This window comes from Ptychodera flava, chromosome 9 (assembly GCF_041260155.1).
Source record: "Ptychodera flava strain L36383 chromosome 9, AS_Pfla_20210202, whole genome shotgun sequence".
Classification (NCBI taxonomy): domain Eukaryota; kingdom Metazoa; phylum Hemichordata; class Enteropneusta; family Ptychoderidae; genus Ptychodera; species Ptychodera flava.
In genome coordinates, this window is record NC_091936.1 from 7,931,653 (window position 1) to 7,957,788 (window position 26,136).

Here is a 26,136-nt window from a genome sequence, read left to right on the forward strand (position 1 = left end):
GAAAGCACTACAGCCATGTGATCACTATAACTTGCAGGAATTATTTCACACAAAAGAGACCATTACATTGGCAACCCAACTGAAATTTTGGGCCGACGCAAAATAATTGTCCTTTTGGGATTAAATTTGGTCCGTGTCCACACTTACCGGTACCAGAATTAGGGCCGACGTAACTTTACCTTCCTTTGTGACCTCTGACCTGTCAAAGTTCAAAATGGCGCATTTGAATATGGCACGCTGTTTCTACTGTTCATGATTTTCCTGTTTTTTACGCACAAGAAGGGCAAATATGACTACCACTCACCCTTTTAATCATCGGAGAGACCTTCACCATTTATTGGATGAGCATATGGTATATATAAGACCGCGGTGGAGAAATAACCAGTGCGCGGCATTTTTGACATGCCTCTCTAGTCTATTAGGCCTACGTGCACTGTGGAATCGAATGACATGGTATCGTTTGCGGAACAAAGGTTGGTGGGAAGTTCAGCGTACATGGGATGATATTAAAATGTAAAGACTGGATTGAAAACTTTCGATAGGTGTAAACTTTAGTTTCAAACGTCGTTTGTTTTGTGCGAATAGTGTGACTAGTTCAACTTCGATCCATAGCGGAGGCCTGGTCAACTGGGACCAGGGCCGAGGTAACGTGTCCCACACTGGCGATTTGCGTCGGACCAAATTTTGCGTCGGCCCTGAGTCGGCCCTGAACCCCCCCTCAACCGGGACCAAACTGAGTCGGCCCAGGGCCGACTCAGCATGTCCATTGTGTTTTTTACGTCGGCCTCGGCCCTGGTCGGGACCTGGGCCGACGCAAAGTCGTCAGTCTGAACGTACCAAAAGTAGTATTTTTGTTAATTTCATTTGACACAAGATAAAAATCTAAACGGCTTTGTGTAAGAGGCTTTCTTCGTCTCCAAGTATATTGCTTAACAAAAGGATGAAGCTTACGCCAAACATCACATATAATATCATAAGCGTGTAAAAAATTTTTTAAAGAGAGCCTTGCCTTAGCATCAACCAAGTCATTGTCTCTGTCGCAACTTGAAAATTTATCTAGATTTAGATCCATTGTTGTATTGAAATCGCCACAAAATTACAATGTTGTCACCATCAAACATCACTTGATTTACAAAATTACAAACTAGTAAAAAATGACGTTTATGCAGAGGTACTGTTCGGAGCATAAATATTGAAAAGACGGAGGGAAGATCCCTCTAAATCTAATTTTACACTGACAAATCTCCCAGTGTTGTCTTTATGAACATCACTAATGGCAACCGGAATGCTGTATTGCAACCCCACAGCTATGTACTGTGCCGTGATTATATAAAATGTTACCTCCCCATTCTCTATTCCACATTTTCTAATCACATCTCTTACTATAGGTTTCTTGCAAGCAAATAATATGGAAACTTTTTTTACAGCACCAATTGAAAATAAGATTGCGTTTTGTTCTATCCCGTAAACCTCTTATGTTCAGCGTGACTATTTTACAAGCCATACATGAAAAACGAAAAACAAAGAAAGAAGACACACACCCACACAAAAACAATATACAGTTTGTTCATTTTAACCGCTCTTGGCCTTCCTTTCGCAACGGCATCACTAATTTGTGGATAACATATATTAAGGGGCAATTCGCTGTATCTTTTGAAAATTTTTGATGATTTTTTACATATGTATTAATAGACATATCCATGTACCGCCACTAATCAGTATCATTAAAGGTGAATAATTACCAATACGTGAATTTTGATCTTGACTGAAAATTCACGTTTTGCCTGTACAAATGCAGGCTATTTTAACAAGGTTGACACTGGGCATTGCAATGTGACACTAACCCTTTCACCATTATGATGGACCTCTACAGAGGAAAGTGAGAGTGAAAGGGTTCAAAGAGTACAGAACACCGTTGTTGATATTACAGAACAAAAAATAACGAAATTGTTTAAGGAATAAAAGTTTAATTTCAGGGACAGTGCATTATTTCATTTCTCTAAACCATCGCTTATTAGTTGTCCTTGTACTACCTTCCATAGTCCTGAATTTGAATTTGGTTTCCCTATTATATTTCAGTGACAGGTTCAGAGACTTTAAAAAGAAAACTATGACTGACGGTAGACAATCACGCCTAAACCAAAATCATGGACAGTAGCGGAGAAAACTAGGTATTTTTGCTTGGTTCCAATAATATTTCCTGAGATATCCTGGGAGGTTCTTTACAAGCTCTAGCCATAATATGTGCACAGTATCTGAGAGCACCTTTTCTTATATCGTTGAAACCATAAAAGCAAAGTTAACAACGAAAAACACTGCCTTTTGTTAACTATAATTTTACTTATGAAAAAGCACATTTATTTTACCGTAAGAGAAAGGAAAGTAGTTACACCAATGAGAATGAAGAGTATCTTGTCACTTTCTCTTTCTAAAATATGCCACTTTATCAATGTATTGTAAAATATTAGTGCATGTGGATTTCTAATACTAAGTTCTCATAGAGAAAACATTCAAGGATCGGGTTTTTGTCATACTTTGTTTACAGATTTCATAATGATTAGTATGCTTTGCAAAACAGACTTTCAATTTGCAAACATCCAGGTACTCTGATATATTAAATTAATTATTCGCCCGAAGGTAGTCTTGCCCTCGCCGGAGATTTTTGGCCTTCATGGCGAAAGCAAAAAAAATTCAGAAGGCAAAAATACTCCCGCAAGAGACTAGACTAGCCCGAAAGGCGTACCGAAAACTGTAAGTGAATGATGAAATTCGTACTTGTATGATGCTCTGCGAAACAGACTTCCAATTCGCAAACATCCCGATATCTCTGATATACATTTCTGATATATTAAAGCCAAAAACTTCAACTGAATGATGCAATTTGTGGCTGGTACAATGTATTTTATGCAGGTATGAGCTTTATTGTGATTCAAAAATACACTACCCCGACTCCCGCCCTCTGGTCAATTCAAAAGCATGGTGACACCCATTACTTGGTTCAAGACTCCAAGCTGAGATGGTATTCATTCTTCATCCTGGAGTACTCAGAATTACGACCTCTTTATTGAAATGCTTAATGAATATCATTTATTCCAAGTCAGTACATTTAACACTTGCAATAACCATCAAGTGGATTTAGTATTGTGTGACGACCCTGCTTGTGTTCAAGTCTCTACAGCTGATCCAGCTATTTCTTCGGACTATCTTGCATTATCATTCTCCATCAACATACCTGACACTGTAAAAGGTGTTGAATGTCCGGAGAGATCGATACATAATTATCGTGAAGCTTATATTGACCATCTTCAAAATATTATCAGTATATTCAAATGGACTTTACTCTACGGTATAAACAACATCGACAAAACAACATAATTATTCTACGACATGCTGACTGCATGCATTGACAAGTACGTTCCAAAAATCAAAATCCGCCCAAGAAAATATCCGCATTGGTTTACATCAGATATTATATGTCTGTTAAAAGAAAAATATGCAGGACACAAACGATACAGAGCATCAAAACAGAAGATGCGTACACAGGTTTTTAAGGAACTACGAAGGAATCTAAACAAGCCAAGAAGCTCGCATACAATGATTACCTTGGTGACGTACAAGATTAAATTGTAACAGACAGTAAACGCTTTTGGTCTTCCTTAATAATAGGGGTAATTCTTATTCTTTCCCGACGTCTCTTACATTTCGCGGGATCAGTGCTGTAAAGTCCGAGGCTATTTTTTAGGAGTGTTGATTGCAATGTTGTCCCTGAATGTGAACTTTTTAACACGACTGGAACTAATTTGGGATAATAAGATGGTGAAGTAATGTCGATTTGATCTGCAAATGTAGGTTCATCTGCTTTTCTTTTTAAGTTATACTTTTGTTTTTATGAGTAATTTGTAATATTAAATTGCAACATTCGGATATTAAGATATAGGGCATGTAACACTTTTGAGAAATTTGAAAAATATGAAGATCCAATTATCCCAAATTAGTTCAAATTGTGCTGATATTTGTTAACGATTGTTTAAGCATTGTCATTATTACTGTTGATGCACGTGACAAACATTCTGAACAAGCGAAACCCTAACAGGTCTCTAGGCCCTGATGGATACCCGCCAGAGTCATTCTTACATGTTCTAAACAGCTTGGCTTTGCCGCTTACGTTGATTTTAACAAGTCACTTCAAACTGTCTTTCCGTCTTTGTTCAAAAGAGGTAATGTCGTTTCAGTTATAAATCTGGCCTTCGTAACCAGGCCTGTATACGTAATTACCGGGCAATCTCACTCCTACCAATTTTCAGAATTTAAAAAAAAACCTGTATTTCCCAACATATATAATGAAGTGCAGAATGCACTGGCCGACAATCAGCACGGATTTGTTAGGGGCTGTCCACTGTGACGAACCTTGTTTCGTACACAGACTATTTATCCAGAGTTATCAATGATCGTTTATATATATATATATATATATATATATATATATATTATATATATATATATATATTATATGACGATCGATATATATATTTATCACATGAACTGGCCCGAATTCCTACACCTCAACTGAATAAATGAGTATAGTATAATCTTCGGGAAAGCGACATAGGAGGCACAAGCCTCAAGTCATTCGACAATCAACGATCAATTTCCTTAATCACACAAAACTCCGTAAAGTCTCGCTCGGAATCAAACTTGCAGCGCGGCATAATGCCGTAGCGAAGACATAAGCTATCGAGCTGTGTGCAGCGCTGTGGAATCCCATGTACTTCGAAAGTTGACTCAGACAACACTCAAAACAGAGTTTCCGTCGACAAAATTAGGATGTATCCATGGACGAGATATGTGTCAATGCAAACATCAAAGTTCGTAAGACGAAAACATTGATGACCGAGATCGGGATTGACGAGTTGCCGGACGAGTTGACACCGGTAGAGACCGGTGACGGCAACGTTGTGGGCACAGACATGCAATGAGTGTGTCATCGAACGGAATCTTTCGCGCTCGCAAAGGTCGTAAACTTGTGTGATATTTTGAAAGCCACGGCATCTCTGAGAATGAGAATTACTGTTTCGATCGTGTCGTCTCATTTACTTCATAAATATAATTGTAAATATTCTAAATAACTCTGAATACTATGATTATCAGTCGCTAGCACGGTTGAAAGCTATGTCCGCCGATGGCCAACTTGCCTTGGCATCCGTACAGCACGAGACAATGATTGACACGTTCACGTGACCGAATCCGTACGTCTGGTTGGTGGAGCTAAATAGCATCAAATTTATAAAGTTTAGAACGATAATTATCGCGCTAAATATCGGATATATCACCCCAAAATTTTTTTCCTTGGTCGGCCAGAAAGCCCCAGCTAAATAGCATCAAATTTATAAAGTTTAGAACGATAATTATCGCGCTAAATATCGGATATATCACCCCAAAATTTTTTTCCTTGGTCGGCCAGAAAGCCCAGCTAAATAGCATCAAATTTATAAAGTTTAGAACGATAATTATCGCGCTAAATATCGGATATATCACCCCAAAATTTTTTTCCTTGGGCGGCCAGAAAGCCTCAGCTAAATAGCATCAAATTTATAAAGTTTAGAACGATAATTATCGCGCTAAATATCGGATATATCACCCCAAAACTTTTTTACTTGGTCTGCCAGAAAGCCCCAGCTAAATAGCATCAAATTTATAAAGTTTAGAACGATAATTATCGCGCTAAATATCGGATATATCACCCCAAATTTTTTTTCCTTGGTCGGCCAGAAAGCCCCAGCTAAATAGCATCAAATTTATAAAGTTTAGAACGATAATTATCGCGCTAAATATCGGATATATCACCCCAACATTTTTTTCCTTGGTCGGCCAGAAAGTCCCAGCTAAATAGCATCAAATTTATAAAGTTTAGAACGATAATTATCGCGCTAAATATCGGATATATCACCCCAATTTTTTTCCTTGGGCGGCCAGAAGGCCCCAGCTAAATAGCATCAAATTTATAAAGTTTAGAACGATGATTATCGCGCTAAATATCGGATATATCGCCCCAAAAGTTTTTTTCTTGGTCGGCCAGAAAGCCCCAGCTAAATAGCATCAAATTTATAAAGTTTAGAACGATAATTATCGCGCTAAATATCGGATATATCACCCCAAAAATTTTCCCCTTGGTCGGCCAGAAGGCCCCAGCTAAATAGCATCAAATTTATAAAGTTTAGAACGATAATTATCGCGCTAAATATCGGATATATCACCCAAAGCCTTAGCTGAATAGCGGCAAATTTATAAAGTTTAGGACGATAGTTTGGTAGTTGTTTAGCTGTGTTTAGCCACTTTAGCTACATTAGCTCCCATAGACAATACATGGAGTTTAGAAACGCATCAGTGTAAAAGACACAATTCCGCACCTTACTCAAATATACAGGTTGTTTATTTAAAAGCAGATACGAAGTACCCTTTCGTATTGTCATGCTAATCACAGGCTACCTACAGAGTTTGTGCCTTTGTCATTGACAATAGTGTGTACTGCTATTCATTTCGTGTCCGGTCACGTCTGATTGATAGGCTGACTTCATTATGTAACGCTGGTAATGAATCACAATAGCATTAATTGTCCATACCTTTAAACGCTTAAAGTTATCATAATTCTCATCTTTAAAGTGTGGTCAGCACCTAGACAGCTATCGGCAGAAAACTACTGACACCCGCCGTTGCATATATCAACTCTATTCAACCGAGAGATATAATACTGAAGTTTCACTTTCATCCCGGTAAGTTTATGGTTTCGGATTTTAAAAATTGTGTTTCCTAGAGCATGTTCTTCAGGATATACAAAAAAAATCAAACATGTTCAATATTTTGCTCAACGGCACAAAAGTAAAAAAATGTCGCAAACTAGATATGAACTGAATTGCCGCGCGTTCTAATTTTGTGAAGTAGTTCTTGAGATATTAGCTTTCTTGAAGTAGGACAATGTGAAAATAGATGACAAAGTTTGGTCCCGAATTTCTCAAAATGGAATAGCTGTACGATAAACTGTTTCAAAGTTAGAGTGTTGAACCATGAATGTAGAGTGTGCTTCAAGAACTGAAATGAGATGATACTAGTCATTGTTTTTCATAGTTTACACAGCATGCGGTTACGAATCCTTGCTGTCAATCACACAACCACATGCATGGTAATGATGATCGCATGCATGCACCACCATACCACAGACAAATAGAAACTATTTGCTGTGACCATACACACTGGCGTCGATTTCCGAAATTTCGCAGTTTATACAGCATCATAAGGCAGTCTCCGCCTTTAATTTACACAACCAAATACGTGGCGACAAAGGCCCTGGAGTGAATGGTGGCAATCATTCATGGTTACATCACAGGGGCTCAGAAGTGGCTATATAAGTCAATATTACAGCGTTTTTCTTTCTTTTTCAATGTTAAAAATAAACTAGCTGAAGAGCAACACTTGTGTAGTTGTCTTTTGTGTAGCTTGTATTGGCATGTATAGTGCGCCCTCAATAGGGAGTGTGATCATATGTAAATGCGACCTTTAGTTCCGTGACCTCTAGCCATGCCTACTTCCCTCTCCATATGGCCGGCCATGCGTACAGACGTCGCTGTGTTTACTGACGTCGGTGTGTTTACTGTACTAATTTAGTACAGTAAGCATAGCGAGGACAGGAAGTAGGCATGGCTAGAGGTCACGGAACTAAAGGTCGCATTTACATATGATCACACTCCCTATTGAGGGCGCACTATACATGCCAATACAAGCTACACAAAAGACAGCTACACAAGTGTTGCTCTTCAGCTAGTTTATTTTTAACATTGAAAAAGAAAGAAAAACGCTGTAATATTGACTTATATAGCCACTTCTGAGCCCCTGTGGTTACATGATGCCATGGCATAGAATACCAGAGAAGCGGGTGCCAAGTCGAAATACGCCTCGCACTTTCAATCTCTACCTTCTGTATAATATACACTATATCTTTTATTTTTTGTAACGCCTAAAATCAAATACATCGGAATTACAGCAGTAGGAACTAGGAAAAAAACTGAAACCACATGTCAGATTTAACCACCGTTATTAATATGGCTTCACTGTGCGACTAATTTGTTACCCTTGTACTCGCATGCGCGCGGCTGTCGGCCAGAGCATCTGAAGGCCGCACTCATTTTCTTTCAAAATCACGTTTAAAAAGATGTAAGATTGATTCAAATAGAAGCGGACAATATTATCATAGTTACGCTAGCCTGCCCCCCCCCCCCCCCGGCACAGAAAAGGGAACCATGAAACAAACTGAACAGGCCTAGGACGATACACTTGTTTCTCAGTAAATTTCAGATCATCGTCAACGCCCGGGTTCTCTACCCAGTGTCAACGATGTGCTCAGTTTGGTTGCCGGGGTTAAACGGCGTCGATTCTCGTGCAACATTCTACAGGGTTTCACGTTGTAGTATTTAATGTCAATTTACAGCGATTTTAAACTTTAAAATATTTCGCATATGTCACAGGAATTGAGGGAAACAAGACGTACTTACTGTATCGCTGCACTGCGACACATGCGGACGTAATCAATCCTGTTCAGTCGAATTAAATACATTGTTTTAGGGTTGTTGTTTTAATTAGCGGTTATACGTCACTGGTGCGCGACCTCACGTAGACGCGTTCTCATGGTAAAGCTATGGCCATAGACAATCATACATTAGCGTAAAAATATCAATTTCAAGAGCTTTATTTATATGCAGGCGACACCCGACAAAAACTAATCAGTTTTTTTGCCATTAGCAAGTGATACCTGTCTACCAAATTTGACTTGAATCCATTCAGCCGTTCTTGAGATATAGTGTATACAGACACACACACAGACAGACATTGCTAAACCATTACCTCGCTCGCTGCGCACATGCGCCCGCGAGATAAAAATCGCCCGCACACAGGGAGAATTTTCCTCCTGAGGAATTTTGCTCAGCCAATTTCTTTCCTGTGAGGCACGCTTTATTACCAGGCATAAATTACCCAGAAACAATAAAAAACTGAATGCAGTCACTCTCCCGCGCGTGAGCAACGAAATTCCTTGTAAGGTGCTCGATGTTGATAAATATTTGTAATCTTGAAAAAAAGTTCAAGGCCTGAGTAAAAAGAATTTCAGTCTGAACCACTCCCTCATCTGTTAATGAATGGCTCTACGCAAATGGAGATGCCCTTTCACATATAAGCGAGAATAAAAGGCGTCAATGCAAAGCGGGGAATTCCTATCATGAGATAACATTTGGAGTGAATGATTAAGACAATAGCGATGGAGTGTTTTTGGCTTGTTCTCTCTGGGTAGACTCTCGATTGTTACTGCCGTATAGAGTTTAGCCAGCAAGGCGCGAGGTATGTCCCCAACCTATTGAATCGGGTGAAGATGGGCTAACCACGGCCACTTGAGCCTTCACGAGCTTAAAACCATAACTTTAAATCTGAATGACCGGCCGTGGATTCCGTGGTCTGCCTATGTCCGTTGGTGAGAGGTTCAATCAGTTTTGCCTATGTACTATGACCGAAATGTCGCGTATTTGTTGAAACAGTATTCGCTGGATATTCATGAATTCATTAAGCATGAATACGTGTCAAAAACATGCCTCTATTAGTGCTTCGCGGGGTTATTTTGCGGCGCTCTCTAGCAATGCTGTTAACATTTTCTATTCAAAGGAGATAAAAATCATGTTTATACTAGCTGCGCTACTTTTATACCCGCTGTCCGGGGTTAACGGGAAATTAGGATCTGAGAAACCATGCCAATAACCCATGAAATCACTCGAATTTCAACAAATCAGAAAAACCTTATTCATCAAAAACAAACAATCATACAATGATAACAAACTAGAGAAGAACAGAAAATTCAATAGTATAAAAAGGCAAAATATGCAACAATTTTACAAACATTTGCCAGAATGGTGACCGACGATAACCTGCCAACGCGACTGAATCTTCGCATGAACGACTACAAAGATCCGCCGATAATCCTGTCAGCGCGACCGGCTATGTCCACTAAAAGCAGCACATCAGAGTTCTCCTTTACCTTGATGAGAGAAGAAACCAATCCAGATCCACAACGAAACCACAACCTAGTTAGCATCGAAGTCTTCCTGAAACTGAAGCAAACCCGAGGCCATTTAACCATACTGTATACAACCAAACACAACCTACAGAAATAGCAACGGTGCCTTGAAACGGGGAAAGTCCCCCTAAATTTGCAAATCACAAAAAGGCGCTAATTCTAGGAGGAAAGCCGACCGAAGAATTTTTCCGAAAGTGTCAAGAATTAGAACGACTTTGCGGATATAAATTGTTAGAGATTGTCTACAATTATCTGTCGGATCATTTTTACCACCATTACAAACAAGAAATTACTATACGGTAATCTGACCAACCCGGTCCTTCAAGAACTCGGAGAAATGGACACATATTAAAAAATCAAGCCAAAATAATCTTCACCAAATTCATCAAGGCAGCTAAATGATCCTCGAAAGAAAAATCGAAAAAGCGTCACCATAAACGCAAATAAACCAAATGCCAAAACAACAACAAAACGGCCATTTTCAGGGTCACCATAGTCTCCCAGAAGAGAACTACCGAAACCTATATCATGGAGGTTACTACCTTCATGCCTAGACACACACACACAAACAAAGAAGCAGCTAAACAATAAACTCCTTCACGGTTTCGCGTACCGACGTTCTATACCCATGATGCTTTCGAATCTAGCGGCTTCGAGGGTACCACTTTGTGCGTATCGCCTATTCTTTAACACAGGGCAGCTATGGTCAGATTCATATTTCGCATGTTTTCAGACCCATTCTATTGACAAAAGTTTGCTCATTGGCCATTTTGTATATTTCTATGTATTTTACAGCCGTTGGATGCAATAATATGCCTTTTACTCAACAAATTTATGGAATTATAGAAAATATTTGTGCCGTGTAGCAAGCTTCCCTGGCTTTGCAAAAGTACATTTGAGTAGTTGCAACAAAAACCTTACACTGGAACACTTCCAGGACCTGTCTCCTCTAGCTTACGTGTGACTATAGTGTTTCTATGGTCCAATGTTTGCCTCTGTGTGGTATCAAGTTTTACGTGTTTGTTTACATTAGCGGAGATTCCAACGGCTCCGAACTGGAAATGTTGTTCAATAGATTTCCTCTGTAGATATTAAAATCAGCAATAGTTTTTGTACGTACTCTTCACATGTTCAGTATTGCATCTACATTTCATATGGCGGCAGTAACATTATAGTACCATTCTGCGCCAAATCATAAGGTACAGCTGAAAATTGTCATCAACATTTCGCAGGTGTAAGCGTACTGCGAACATTAACGACACGATGTTTTCAAGGTTTCTATAAAACGTAGATAAATAATTGGAGAACTATTACATCCAACGGCTGTAAAATACATAGAAATATACAAAATGGCCAATGAGCAAACTTTTGTCGATAGAATGAGTCTGAAAACAGGCGAAAAGTGAATCTGACCATGGCTGCCCTTTGTTAAAGAATAGGCGATACGCGCAAAGTGGTACCCTCGAAGCCGCTAGATTCGAAAAGTATCATGGGTATAGAACGTCGGTACGCGAAACCGTGAAGGGGCTTATTATCCACATAAAAACAACAGCAACAACAAAAGAAAGCTGAACACAAAAACAACACAACACAACACAACACAACACACACAACACAACACAACACAACACAACACAACACAACACAACACACCACAACACAACACAACACAAAAAACAAACAATGTCGCAGCCAGGATTTTGAAACCGGGGACACTGTATCCCCCCCCCCTCTATTTATTCTTGGGGACATTTGCATATTTTGGGACAACATAACCCATGGACGTACGTCCATGCATAAACATTGCACGCACACATACATACACATATATACATACATACATACATACATACATACATACATGTACATACATACATACATACATACATACATACATACATACATACATACATACATACATACATACATACATACATACATACATACATACATACATACATACATACATACATACATACATACATACATACATACATACATACATACATACATACATACATACATAAACAGTGACATACCACATGCAAAAAAGACGTATAATTTGATATCTTTAATAAAACATTCAAGCAACTCTCTTGGGTCTGTGTCACACTGACTGTTTACTTTACCCTCCACTTTATATGAATCACTTGTCAAAATCACATGGTCAAATCTAGTGTTCACAACAGTCCAGGTCTGTCCACTATTGTTCTGATAAATAAAGTCACTGCCGAAGACTGTTTATGCGTCTTTGTTTTACTTGTCTCCATTCATTGAAGGCTTCTCTAAACGGAATTCCGTGATGGGGGTCCTCGGCTTGTGACAAAGTTTGCAATCTTTCAGCTTCCAAACGGTTATGACAATTTGTTTCAATTATATTTTCGACCGAAAATCCCCATTCGCAGTGAGCTGTCTGAACTGGCAAAACGAGTGCAATTTTAGCTAAATTGAACAAGTTTGGGAATTATCTCGATGGTATGTGTCCAGCAACTTCCATAAAACTGCCATCTTATCTTGCGAGTATAACTGAGACAATACAAGTGCCTTCACAGTTGCCCACTCACGAAAAACTGTAAACAGAATTGCAATCAAGGATGGGATCGATTACCGTTTCATCTTCAAGTGCTTTTGATTCTCCGAAATGTGATACTAACACACCGGTTTCCTTGTTTGCGAATTTGCTGACCTGATCGGCAGACAGGCAGGTCAGGGTATCACTGTCCGATAGCTTCGAATGTGAGACATCGTGCCCCTAGGCCTGAGCATGTGGTACATTCATGCCCTGAGCAACAGACTATAGTTGATAGTCATTGCGATCGGTCGACGAACTTTGGGTTGGCTTTATGAAAAATGATCATGGTAATTCGCTTTTGACGTCATTCTAAACTTGAAAGTAAGAAATGCGATGTCTTTAGTTCAATATTCAAAGCATGGTAATATTGGAATTTTTCGCGAAAGAAAACAAATGTGTTGACAGTTGTCCATCTAATTCTGTTTCCTTTTTGCAACAAATTAGTTTTCGCATAACAAAAGTCGGCTGTCGGACCGCGTCTGTGTTTAAATTTCAAGCAAGATACTGAAACAGTGTACATTATCTGCCGCCAGTCAGAGTTGTGTCAGACTACAAACAAGTAAATATATCAAGAGCAATCTTTTAATTACTGTCAAAGGCAGCTCCGGCGGTACATACTAGTAAATACAAGCGTCAAAACATCTTGAAGGAAAATGTCACCATCAGTATCAATTATCACCAGGGTACGTCTAAAGCTACACTCATTCGCCTATGAATGCGCCCGAGGTGACCCGCAGTATGCCAGAAAGTGCGCCGGTGGCTTGAGTTTTGGGGACATTGTCGCAAGGGCGCGCTCTGGCGGCAATACTGAACAAAAGACAAAGAAATATAAACCGAAAAACAAACACAATAAAAATAGTCATCGGATAAAACAAACAGCGAAACTTAGAAAACACACAACTAAACTCGAAAGTTTCATCAAACCCATCATCACAGAAACTTATCGACGTAGAAGTCATAGCAACTTAGCGAAGGATTGAAATTTTTCCGACATTAAAGCGTCCTAAGGCCCCCCAAAAAGTTGTGTTTCTTGTCCATCTTGAAGCAAAATTACTACCAGATATGAACTGAATATGCTCACGTGTTTGGAAAGATGAAGTAATGCATAAATAAGAATTTAAGTAAATATGAAATACAGCATCTTTTATTGCAATAATAATCAACTTAACAGTGCTCAATGCTTCACAGAACAGTCATGTATTGTAAGATCAATATCTGTAGCAAGTTTCATCACATTTGGTGTAGTCATTTTTGAGTTATATGACTACTTACAAAACTTCATTAAATATGCAAATTAGCTGTTTATTTTCTTGACACTGCTCAGTGCCTCATGGGACTATTAGATATCTATCAGATCAATATCTCTAGCAGGTATTATCTAATTTAGTGTTGTAGTTTAAAGGCTTGTGTCGGCGCCAGATTGTCTCACCCAAAAGTTTACCCACCAGACTACCAATTTCAATGGAGAACAAAAGATTATGACACCTCCATAATCCTCTTTTTTGCCTTGAACAAACTTGATCCCGGGGATCAAGTCCCTGGCCTTTAAGAGTTATATCACTAATTACGAAGTTCATTATATATGAAATCAACAGTTTCTTAAATTTGCACAGCTCAATGCTTCACAGTACAATCAGATGACTATCAGATCAATATCTGTAGCAGGTTTCATTAAGTTTGGTTCAGTAGTTTCTGAGTTGTACCACTAATTACAAAACTTCATTAATATCTAAATGAGCTATTATTTACTTTACACTGCTGGATTTTTTTACAGTATAATCAGATTTCTGTCAGATCAATATCTGTAGCAGGTTTCATCAAATTTGGTGAAGTACTTTCTGAGTTATATCACTAATCAAAATTATCAAATTAGTAAATAATTGACATGACACTCGTAGTACCATCATAATGCTGTCTGATTGACATCAGTGATTAGTTTCCTGAAATTCGGTGCATTATTTCTTGATATATGTCAACACTGGCATTTCAATCACTGGCTCCGCTAGATTTATCTTTCTTATTTTATACGCATTCAACCTTATAGCGTACAATGTGATGAGATGGCACAGACAATATTGGTTATGGAATTTCATATTCAAATATCAGAATAAATTTCACTCATTTGGTGTCTGCATGCTCAACTTCTTTCTGTCCAACGAGATTTATTTCCAGTTTTCCGCTGATTGACAAGGCGGACGTATGCTATTTGTCCCTCGCAAAGCTCTGACCGTATCACCATCCATGAGAGAATAAAAAGATAGTTTGAATCATTAATTTTCCCACGACTTCTCCTTTATTTTGTCAGAAATTTTACCTACAATTTTCGGCGCACTTGTGTATGTTACCGTTGGTCGGACTTATTTATATTTTGTGAAGCAGCCCTGAATCCTGAAATACAGAAAGTGGCATTCGCGATGTGCAATTTGATTTTCATTTTCTTCGCCACGCACACCATCGGCTATCTGCACTGCGCACTCGATAAATAGCAAACTTCTTAGCTCTCTTTGCTTGCGTCTATATCCAAACTTATTCGTTCCCTTCGTTCACTTTTAACGACTGACTGGTTAGGTTTCTTCGCAATTGTAAGCGTACAACTTCCCCGCTTTGGTTTGTAACTGCATTCAGCATCGACTCAACCGCAAGGTCTAAACTTTGGCCTGCCTCTAACTTGGTCGCAAAAAAGTCAGTAATTTTCTTACTACAATTCTCCTTACAAAATGAGGCTAACAATGGTCTAATGATGTTGGGTGTATTTAAAAACGATGATGCGTGAAGCATGTGGAGAGAGATGATAGTCGATGACCCGCCAGGCACGACATCAGTGTAGTGCAGTGCACATCGCATGAAAACATGCGAGAAGGTGACGCGATATGTAGCGATATTTTGACATCAATGAAAGAGTCAATGGACTGTCAATCAATCAAATTAGCCAATTAAATGTAGGAATCTACCAAACAAGTCTCAACCAAAAAGCGGTGCCGACAGTGACGTTCATCATGTTTATGAAAAGTGATTGCATTTTTTGGACTAGCGGAGAAAGTTTGGCGATCAGATTACACACATCCAATCTATCATGTTCATTCTTGTTCTCGAATCCACACTTCCGGCATCAAAATATCGCAGCAAATACGGCAAGCCATGAGAGTAGTGCGCCCATGGCCTATTACTAGTAATTCGCTTGCTGAATGCAAGCGGATTTTTAATGCCGCTCGCTAAATGCAAGTGCCTTCAAAATTCACTCGCAATGTCAAAAATGTTGGGCGCAATTCCTAAGCTGCCAATACTATGAGAAATTCAACGCCAGATTTTGAATTAGACTTCTGACGTGTCTTCCGAGTTGACTGTCAATACGTTGTTGCCACATCTGAATTTTGCAAAGCATGACACAAACTTGATTGGTTTTTGACAGAAATTTCTCCGTCTTGTCAAGTTTAGTACATCATTACCCTTGGATTAAAAAAAATAATAAAAATTTTCGCTCGCCGCTCCTGAACCTTCGTCCAAAAAATCCGATGAACAATTATTTTTTTCTTTCTGGCCTTACGGTGAAAATTTTAATCTCACATAATCCCAAAAATATGGAAGCTACACCTACCAAAATCTAACCAATCTTGCGACTGTCAAACAGTACCTGTGCAACAAACAGACAGACAGACAGACAGACAGGCAGGCAGAAGTAAGACATTAGCTCACGTACGCGTGAGCTAAAAATGATGCGGGCGCGCGGCTTTCTTTTTTTCTTTCATTTTTGGAGGGATGTCAAGAAAGGACTATCAAGCAAAATGTATTTTCTTTTCATCATATTACAAATGTTCACTGTTCAGAATTTAGTATTTGTAGCCATTCCTTACAAGTGTGTCATGTGCTTGTGGCCTTGTGGGTTGTTATACCCCTGAAACCTGTCAAATCGTTCCGACAGTCTGCAGGTCCGATCATTCATGATCACGTTCTGACGATGGGGATCAATTATCCTCAGACAGTCTCCAAAACTAGTAACAAAGTGTTCACCGAAAGTATGCTCGTTTGTTCAGCCTATACGAAGATCTTGAAGCCATCTGACGATAGCATTTCTCAGTTCAAACTTCTGTTCGTGCGATCCAAATTGCTAAATTTTGGCCACTCTTTTCGATGTCTTGCAACCATCAATACGGTAAACGCATTCTTGACAGGCTCCGGTGGATCTTTTTTTTTTTTTGCATTATCAGTAATCAGGGCAAATTTTACATCCTTGCCAAATTCAGTGCAATTGTCGAGTTTGGAATTCAAAGGTATCGTCTGGAACATACCATTTGCTGCGCTCGAGACAGACGCTTCTACCTGACACTGTTCGCTGTGCAAGGATATTACCGTCATTGGCACCACCCCTGGGGCGGGCAACATAACGTGATATTGCCCTCGCTATCATCAGTAATCGCGCTAGACTTTTTGATTTTGCGTACAATGAACGCATGGGGTCACTCAAAATGCGTAAAAGTCTCAATTCATACAGGTATTATCGGTGAGGCTCTTTATCTCGGTTTTCTTGATTTTCTTGTTACCCCAAAAACGCATTTAAATGACTCTCCCCTTTAATGATATTAGTGTTTTTGTAATTTTACACTTAAGTGCATACCGACTGCACGCTCAAATTAAAATGATCCATACTGTTACCTGCATCCATTAGCATGAGGTCGTCAACATTTAAAACGAGATCGTCGTGCATTTTTTATTCGATTTTGTGTTGAAAATCCACGCTCAAACGATAGGCTAGTTACAGTAATTACCAGTGTGATTCAGTGAAGAAAAGGCTGGGTATATGTCATTGTATTCCATCACCAACAACCTGCAAGTCTCGTCAAAGTTCAGTTGCGCGCACGTAAGACTACAAATAAGCCTAACGCGTCACTTTCAACACTTTTTAACTAATTAGGGTGTCCAGGCGTGTTTTGGTGTCATATTTTACACAATGTATCAAAATCGCTTACAGTATAGATATTAGTGAATTACATTGCTGCGCCACATGTACATGTATGTCAGAAGTCACAACATAGACACAACTAGTGCCTACCGGTGATGAGCTGGACAGCGAAGCGATTCGTTCTCCTTGGGAGGTAAATTTCAACAGAAAAGATTGCGGACGCAACGGAGCACTTATGCACTTGTCGGGATTTTGCGTACAATTAACGCATGAATACAATTTTTTTGCGTTTTTTGCCTTTTCTATATGCATTATTCTACGCAGATTCCTGCGTTAACGCCATCTCTGTTATCATGTGTTATTATTTAATTATCGCTGGGTCAATTCTGTGTACCTTACGTCTCAAGGCTGTCCTTATTGATGATGTTGCTGACAACCCTACGAAACGTTCTGTGAAAGGTCCGTCGTTTCATTTGATTCCTGTTTTTGGTTTTCTTGTTTGCATCGCGGGATCACTACCTTCGTAATTCAGTCGGGTTGATACGTGTGTATTTTCCACAACAGAGTGGGACCGGTTTCTCTCGTATCTGCTCGAAAATAATGCACAAAGCGAACTTACTGTGCCAGCGACTCAGGCCAAAGACATCACACCCAAATTATGCCTACAAAGACCACAAAGTGCGATATCAGAAGTTTGGGTTGTGTGGTTTAATGAGAAGAAAAAAATTAAACAAGGTCTTGCAAGTGGATGTCATAGAAATTCAATTACCCTGAATAATGTCAGTTTTTTACAGCTGCACGCGGGAGCTGACCGCGGCTTTTTTCAATATCCAACGTCGCTGTTTGCGTTGTCGGTCACATCACAGCCTAGAATCTATCCTTCGTTCAGCTCTACTAAGCCACACTCCCCGTGTTTCTTAATACTGGAGCTACATAGCACTAGGGGAAAGCAGATCGACTGTCGCATTGGATGTTAACCTCGTATATAGTTCTATGTGTCGCATTCTGAACTTACACTTGCAGCTTGTGATTGTTTGTCTTATCGGGTTAATTTGCATCATTGGTTATGATAGCACAGACTTTAGCAAACCGCATATCATGGCCGTAGCCTGACCAAATCGCCGGGGGGGGGGGGGGGCAGAGTCAGTCAACATTTTATCGCCTTCTAAGACAGCTGCAAAGTTGCCGGTTTTTTTTTTCAAACAGACAATGTTAACAAGTAGTCCATATACCTTTAGCCTGACTGCACCCAAATGTCAAATGATGTTGACACACATACTACTGCATGGGACGAGATGGCAGATCGGGGGTGAGTGTGGGAGGGGGTGTCCCCCTCCCATGGTCAGAAAATTTTTGGAAAATAACATGTAAAAACAATGAATTTGGTGCTATCTGGACCCTTATTGTTTTTCTGAAGATAGTCACTTTACATAAACAAGACACATATAACGCATAATCTTACTCTACAAGTAGCTCAAACGGAACTCCAAAAATCGGTTATGGTCATAGATTGCGCCCTATAATGGGTTTTATTTCTTTCATGTTAGCTTCATGTATTTTTTTTCGCCAAGCCATGTGTGGCCGATTTTTTTTCATTGATGTCTGCTTGGAATCTTTTTTGTTCCAATATCTTCAAGACCGTCCCCAGGATATCAAACGGTCCATCCCCTAGTTTAACAGCTTTCTCATCAATTCAAGAAGCACCAAAACTTAATATAAAGCTTACACTGCCACAATATTTGGATCAAATGTAATTTAATTCAGAGAAATTCGGTTGACTTATTGCATTTATTAAAACCTAAAATAGGAGTGCTTTCATGGATTGCGTACAAGTGCATCAATGAGTGTAATTCAAAGCTGTGCACAATATTCACCATTATTACCGTGATTAGCATTCATGTCACACTACTTGCCGTTGCGGTTGTGTTTTGCTCAATTGCGAAGGCTTTACTTTTTGTTCATGAGAGTGATTTCAACTTGCCTATAGTATAATCTAAACACTGGCTCGAAAAATAGTAGTAATTACTGCATATCAAACATCGAAAATGTCATTTGACATTTTTTTCGGTGGGCATGATTACGTGTACTTGGCGTTCGGTCTCCAATTCAGTACACTTAACTAAGGCTAAAGTTATTAAAAAATATCTGTTTTGCATTTCCATTCACGCATGTTTTTTGAAAGTTTCTATGAGAAACATATGGTATTTTGAATAGGACCTTACAAGTCCAATAAGCTTTCGTGCCCGCAAGTCTTATCTTACAAATGTCGAATAATGTGCTGGGAAAATTATTGTTTCTGTGTGGTTTATGACTGCTAACCATTCGAAAATTTGAGGACGTAATGCAGTGAAATTAACCTCAATGGCGTCATTCATGATTGTACGTTACAAAGTATTATAGTTGGTTCATACGCCAAAGACGTCTTTCCTATTTCAGCTGATAGCTTGAATTGTCACAAAACGGTCGACTTCAACATGAGCGGGAATTTTTTTGAGTTCCAGTTCCCATCGACTAACTTTTGTCAGGTGCGCTTTCTTTGAACGTGTCCTGAGTGACTGTACATTCAGGAACACAAGAATTCTGATTGAGCTTCAACTGCTATTTTCGCGCCTTTAGTTAGACATCGAGTTTGGGGACATATTGAAGCTGTTTCGAGAACTGTTGCTGCGACGATGTTAGAGGTTTTGCCCGTACCGCATATAAGAACTTACATGAGCCTCCAAGCTCTGATTCAGAATAATCATACTGATCACCAACAAACCAAACGGCCGTTTTCAGGATCCGTATTGGCATCCGTAGCAACTGCGGTGCATGCATGCGACCTGACATGCGACCTTACGATACGTTGAATGACTTTTCCCCGACCTTCTACAAAATGGTACGCTTACCCTGCCTGCTTCCTGACAAATTTCAAAATACTAGTAGACTGCTGGATACGACGTCGTTTCTTCGGACTTTCACAATCCGACATTGTTGGCAAATTGCAATAGCCGAGAGTGTTCAAATGAAGGCGACTACTTAGGGCAACATCAAAAGTTCAATATAGTAAATCTAACTTAATTGCTTAAGTTTGACCTCAGACCCCCCCCACACCCCCGTTCTAACTTAACTGACCTAAAATTGAAAAACTTTGCGGACTCATACCCTGTACGAATTCTTTCAGACGACGTACCAATGTACCATTGAATTAAATAAAAATCGAAAATCATTATAAAATAACAAAAATACTTTTATTGCAGCCCAGAACACAACAAATTTGCACTGAAATTTGCCTTGAAATCGTAAAATTTGCCAAAAAGCGTTAAATCGTTTTTGACGGCACAAAAATTAATTGGCCAAAAACCCCCCACCCCCAAACTTAAGCAATTAAGTTTTTTTTCAAACATCGATCTTTTGACGTCGCCCCTTATACAGTAGCTGTGTTGAAAACGGACGCTATAAAAATTACAATAAAATAGCTTTGACTTTACCGACGTTACAAAAGAATAAAAGTGTACAATTGTCAGTCTACCCGTATTTGACTTTCATAAGAGTAGTTTGTTTTTGTTTTTTTAAGGTTTTTATTTAAACAAAGAAAAGAGAACAAAGAAATCAAGGAAAGAGTACAGGAACAGAAGGAAAAAAAGAAAAGACAACTCAATGAAATGAATTAATAATTCAAATTACAAATGCGAATAGAAAAGGCTTCAGTGTTACAATTTTCTATTTCAGTCTTCTGAGCACAATGATAAAAAAGATCTCCATTTAGTAAGAAATGCAACGTTTCTTCCCGATTTTTGTGCCATTTTTTCCTCTATAGAAACAACATTTTTGACAGCCTCAATAAACAATTCTATTGACGGTCTTTTATTGAGGAAACGAATCGAATATAAATGATATTTTGCTATTAGTACAAGATGATTCAGTGTTTCATTTGCTTTCGTGGGTAATATACCAAAAATTACATCTCTACATGTTAACTTTACATTTTGTTCTGTTTTATGATGAAAGAAAGTTTGAAAATCTGCCCAGAATAATTTAGCTTCTTTACATTCCCATAACAAATGCTCTAAAGTCTCTTCGGAATCACAATTTTGACAAGAAGAGTTGTTTCTGATTTTATTTCTTTTTAAGTACACGTTTGTAGCCAGTATACGATGGAGGATTTTGAACTGGAAAACCTTTAATTTCACTTCTTTTGTTGTTTCGTGGGGTAGATTCCATGACTTTTCCCATTGAATTTCCCTTGCATAATCTATTTTGAAAATGCTAATTCTGATGTTGGTTGTTGGAACTTTTTCTTTTTTAGTAATTCATAAAATTCCTGTGTGTTATATTTTTTAAGTTGAAGACCTTCTACAATATCTCTGACATTTTCATCTGTTGCTTTGTTGAAATTTTCTTCTTTCAAAAGCTTTCTCCTTTTCCTGGTATTGCTGAAATAATACTTTGATAATTTAGAAAGTTTATTTTAACCATATATTTCTCCTGAAAGGCATGCCAAGATAGTGGAATTCCACTTTCATCGAAAAAAACACTTACGTATTTGATATTATGGTCTAAAAGTTTCTTGTTGAATATTGATTTTCCTTCTATCGTTATGTACTGATTGTTCCAAATTATTTGGGAGGCTATGTCTTGCACTGTTTCTAAATCTGTAGTTTTAAGCTCAGCAAAATATGATAGTATGTCTGTGTAAAAGGGTGGAAGTTTGAATGGGAGAAATGGAATTCTATAATTGCAGTTCAATAGGAATCTTAAGCCTCCTAGTTTTTGAAAATAATAGTTTGGCAATTGTGTCCAACTGGAGTCACCTTTCAGAAGTTGTTTTAAGTAGGATAATTTTAACGCCTTGTTTAATTCTACAACATCTGTCATTTTCAAACCTCCCTTATTTAAATCGCCCATCATTGTCACATTTTTTACATGGGTTTTCTTGCCTTTCCATCAAAATCTGAATAGAAATGAATTAGCTTCTTGGACAAAACTTGTAGGGACCGTTATGGCTTTCATGGTGTAAATAAGCTGTGATATTCCAAAGCATTTGGAGAGGGTAACCTTCCCTGCAATGCTTAGATCTCTAGCTTTCCAAATGTCTAATTTACTTTTCAATTTTTTCAAATGATTCCAACAATTCAACATTTCGTTTTCCTTTTTGTCATGTCCAATATATATTCCAAGTAATCTTATCGGTGTTTCGTTTCCGTTAAAAGTGGTGGAAAATCGCCAGAATATTTCCAAAGACGTTTTACTTTTCCAAACATTAATAATTCAGTTTTTGTATAATTTATTTCCAATCCTGAACAAATGGTAAAGTTTTTTAACATTTCCAGGCTCTCCTTGATATCTTTTATATCCTTTAGAAATAAAGTTGTGTCGTCTGCAAAGCCAGAGATTCTTTTTTCGTACATTGTTGGGAGTGTTATTCCTTCAAATTTATGCGTTGTTCTTATAGCAATGGCCAGCAATTCTATCGATAAAACAAATAACGCTGTAGATAGTGGGCAACCCTGCCTGATTCCCTTTTCTAATCCAAACCATCCTGTTGAAAAACCATTGTTTACAACACAACTTTGAACATTGGTATAAAAAACTTTTACCCATCTTCTGAAAGTATTCGCAAACCCAAATAATCTCATCGCCTCGTGCATTAGGTTCCATTCTAAACTATCAAATGCTTTCTTGAAGTCTATGAAAAGTATTGCTCCCGACTGTTTTTCATTTTCCAAATAATCAATTATATCTGATACGAGTCTAATGTTTTCCATAATACTTCTGCCCTTGATGAAGGCTGTCTGGTCTTGGTGTATGATGGATGGAAGTGCTTTGGCAATACGTTGAGCCATGCATCTGCTAGCTACTTTATAATCTGAATTCACAGGGATATTGGGCGCCAATTTTGAATATTTATTAGATCTTTGTCTGGTTTTGGTAGGAGAGTAATGATTGCCTGTCTTTGTGTGTTTGATAGTTGTCCTGCATTAAAAGCAAAATTGAGACTATCTACAAGAAGATTTGCAATACTATCCCAAAATGCCAAGTAGAATTCAGGTGGCAATCCATCGCTTCCCGGTGTTTTATTTTTGGGACAGTCTTTCAATGCTTGGAATATTTCTTCTTTTGTTAACAGACCTTCACACTGTTCTCGTTCTTCTTGTTTTAGAGTTGGGATATGACGTAAATTTGAGAAACATAGGAATATTTCATTATCTTCTAGTACGGGATTGCTTGAAGTATACAAGTTTTTATAAAAAAGTTTAAGTTGGCTAAGTATCTCTTTCTGATCGTGAATTCTTTTGTCTCCTATTTTTAGCTTATTAATCGTTTTCTTGTTAAAGTTTCGTTTTTCCAGGTTCAGGAAATATTTACTGCTTTTTTCACCATCCTCATAACATTTAACTCGGGATCTTATGGCCGCTCCTTGAATTTTATATATCGTTAGTTTTTCCAGTCCGTTTTTTGTTCTTTCATAATCCGCTAAAACTCTATCATCTAACTGTTCATCAATTTGTTCTTCTAGTCTAGTAAGGTGGTTATTCAGTTCACTTTCTTTGTCTCTCCTTGCTCGCTCTTTGTTTTTACAAAAGGATACAGTTTCTTTACGTATTTTATATTTTAAAAATTCAAATTCAGCTTGAGGGTTACTGTTTGTTTGGTTCTCTTTCGCAGTTTCTTCTATCAGTGAATTTATCATTTTTAAATATTCATCGTCTTCTAATGGACTAATGTTAAATTTCCAAAATCCTGGGCCTTTTGTTTTTGTGTTGGGGATGTTGAAAGTTAGGGTGACTGCACTGTGATCTGTCTTAATACTACTGATAATTTCAGTTTCCTTTGTTTCTTTTTTAATGCAGGGTGAGATTAAGAAGTAATCTAATCTTGAAAAACTTTCTTGTCTTCGCCAGGTAAATCTGTAAGAATCAGGGTTGAACTGTCTAAAGATATCATTTAATGTCAATGAAGTTATTAAATTATGAAACTCATTCTTGATTTAACTTTGGTATCTTTCGTTGCTCCCCTTCTATCCATAATTGGGTCTATAGCTAGGTTAAAATCCCCTCCCATACAAATTTTAGCATGTGGAAAATTACTATTTATAAGCCTTCTTAACTGCATCAGTAATGGAATTTGTTTTTTTTCCTCGTTTGGTGCGTATACATTAACTAATAAAAGTTTGAAATCCGAGACTGTAATTTCTGCCATTATATATCGCCCTTCGTTGTGTTTCAGAACGGAACCTACTTGAATAGCAGTTGATTTGCGATTGATTAGAATTGCTGTGCCACCGCTATGCTTAGTACCATGTGAATACAGAATAGTTCCTCCCCATTCATTACGCCATTTCTTTTCTATTTCTGGGCTGCTATAAGTTTCTTGTAAAAATATTAGATCAGCGTTCTTATTTCTCAAATATCTATATATCGCTTTTCTCTTTTCAGATCTCTAAGGCCTCTCACATTTAAAGATAAAAGTTTTAGAGTTGACATCAAGAAAGAAAAAAAAAGGGGAAAGGGAGACAAAGTGGTCCCTAGAAGAAAAAAACAAACAACAAACTCAAAAACAAACCCGGAAAGGAAAGGGGAACGCAAAAAAGAGACGTCCCACCTCAAGTTACAATAACATGACTATTTAAATTCCAACACTGCATCACCGTATAGGTACATGTGTCAAGTTTTAAGTTTTCGCGCCAAATTATCTAAATTTACATATAACTTAACACATGTAGTGATTGACACTCTCAGCTTTGAATACCTATCTTTGTTGTTGTGGTGGTGGTGGTGGTGGAAATCTTTCAAAACAAAAGGAAGACGGTTCCAGTTACGCAACTCTTAACACCTTGAGTGACATCTTTCAGAACTGTTGTTCATCATTTGCACATTAAATACTGGAAACAAATCAACAGATAGTGAATTCCATATTGCGTAACTTGGTTCTCCCGCCTTTTTCCAAACAAAAGGTAGAATAATGGAAACCTGTTCGACCTCAGTTACTAGAAAAGTTCGACTGAAGTGATTTTTTGTGGCATACGAGATTAATTTTCAACATTGCTGGTTTTTTTCATAATCTACCATAAAGATTTTTCCCGGTATTGTTTTCCATCAATAAAAAGTTTCCCGTTTCTGTACTTAACCTTCTGTTTATTTGTCCGTGCTGCTACGATGATCGGTTTCAACTTCTTTCTTGTTTCCAAGTCTTCTCTAAGATTGTCAAATCTTCGGTTACGAAAATTGCAGTTCCCTGTAGTACTGTCCTTGCTTCTTTCAGAATTTGAAATCTTTTGGACGACTGTAGAGCTTCATTACAATCTGTCTAGGTTTACCATTTCGCCTGGTTCCAACTCTATGGGCATTTTCGACGACATCACCAGTTATTTGGAACTTCGTTGACAGTATTTTCTTCACAATTTATATTGTATTTTCATCATTCTGCTCTCAACACCACCAAACCTTAATTAAAACTTCTCAAGTACCTCTCTTGCTTTAGCTGGTCTTCTTTTAGATCTCCTAGTTGTTGTCTTGTTATTTGCAGTTTGTTGTCCAACCCCGCTAATTTCTTTCTCGGCGTTTCATTCTCTGCTTT

At 38.2% G+C, this 26,136-nt stretch overlaps 1 protein-coding gene across 1 annotated transcript in view; it reads left to right on the forward strand.

The window, feature by feature from the left end:
* Positions 1-6,646: 6,646 nt before the first annotated feature.
* LOC139139920 (aldehyde oxidase 3-like) overlaps positions 6,647-26,136 on the forward strand; it is a 45,182-nt gene continuing 25,692 nt past the window's right edge. The window contains exon 1 of the mRNA XM_070708885.1: positions 6,647-6,770. The gene's annotated coding sequence lies outside the window, so the exon portion shown is untranslated. The remainder of the gene's footprint in view (positions 6,771-26,136) is intronic.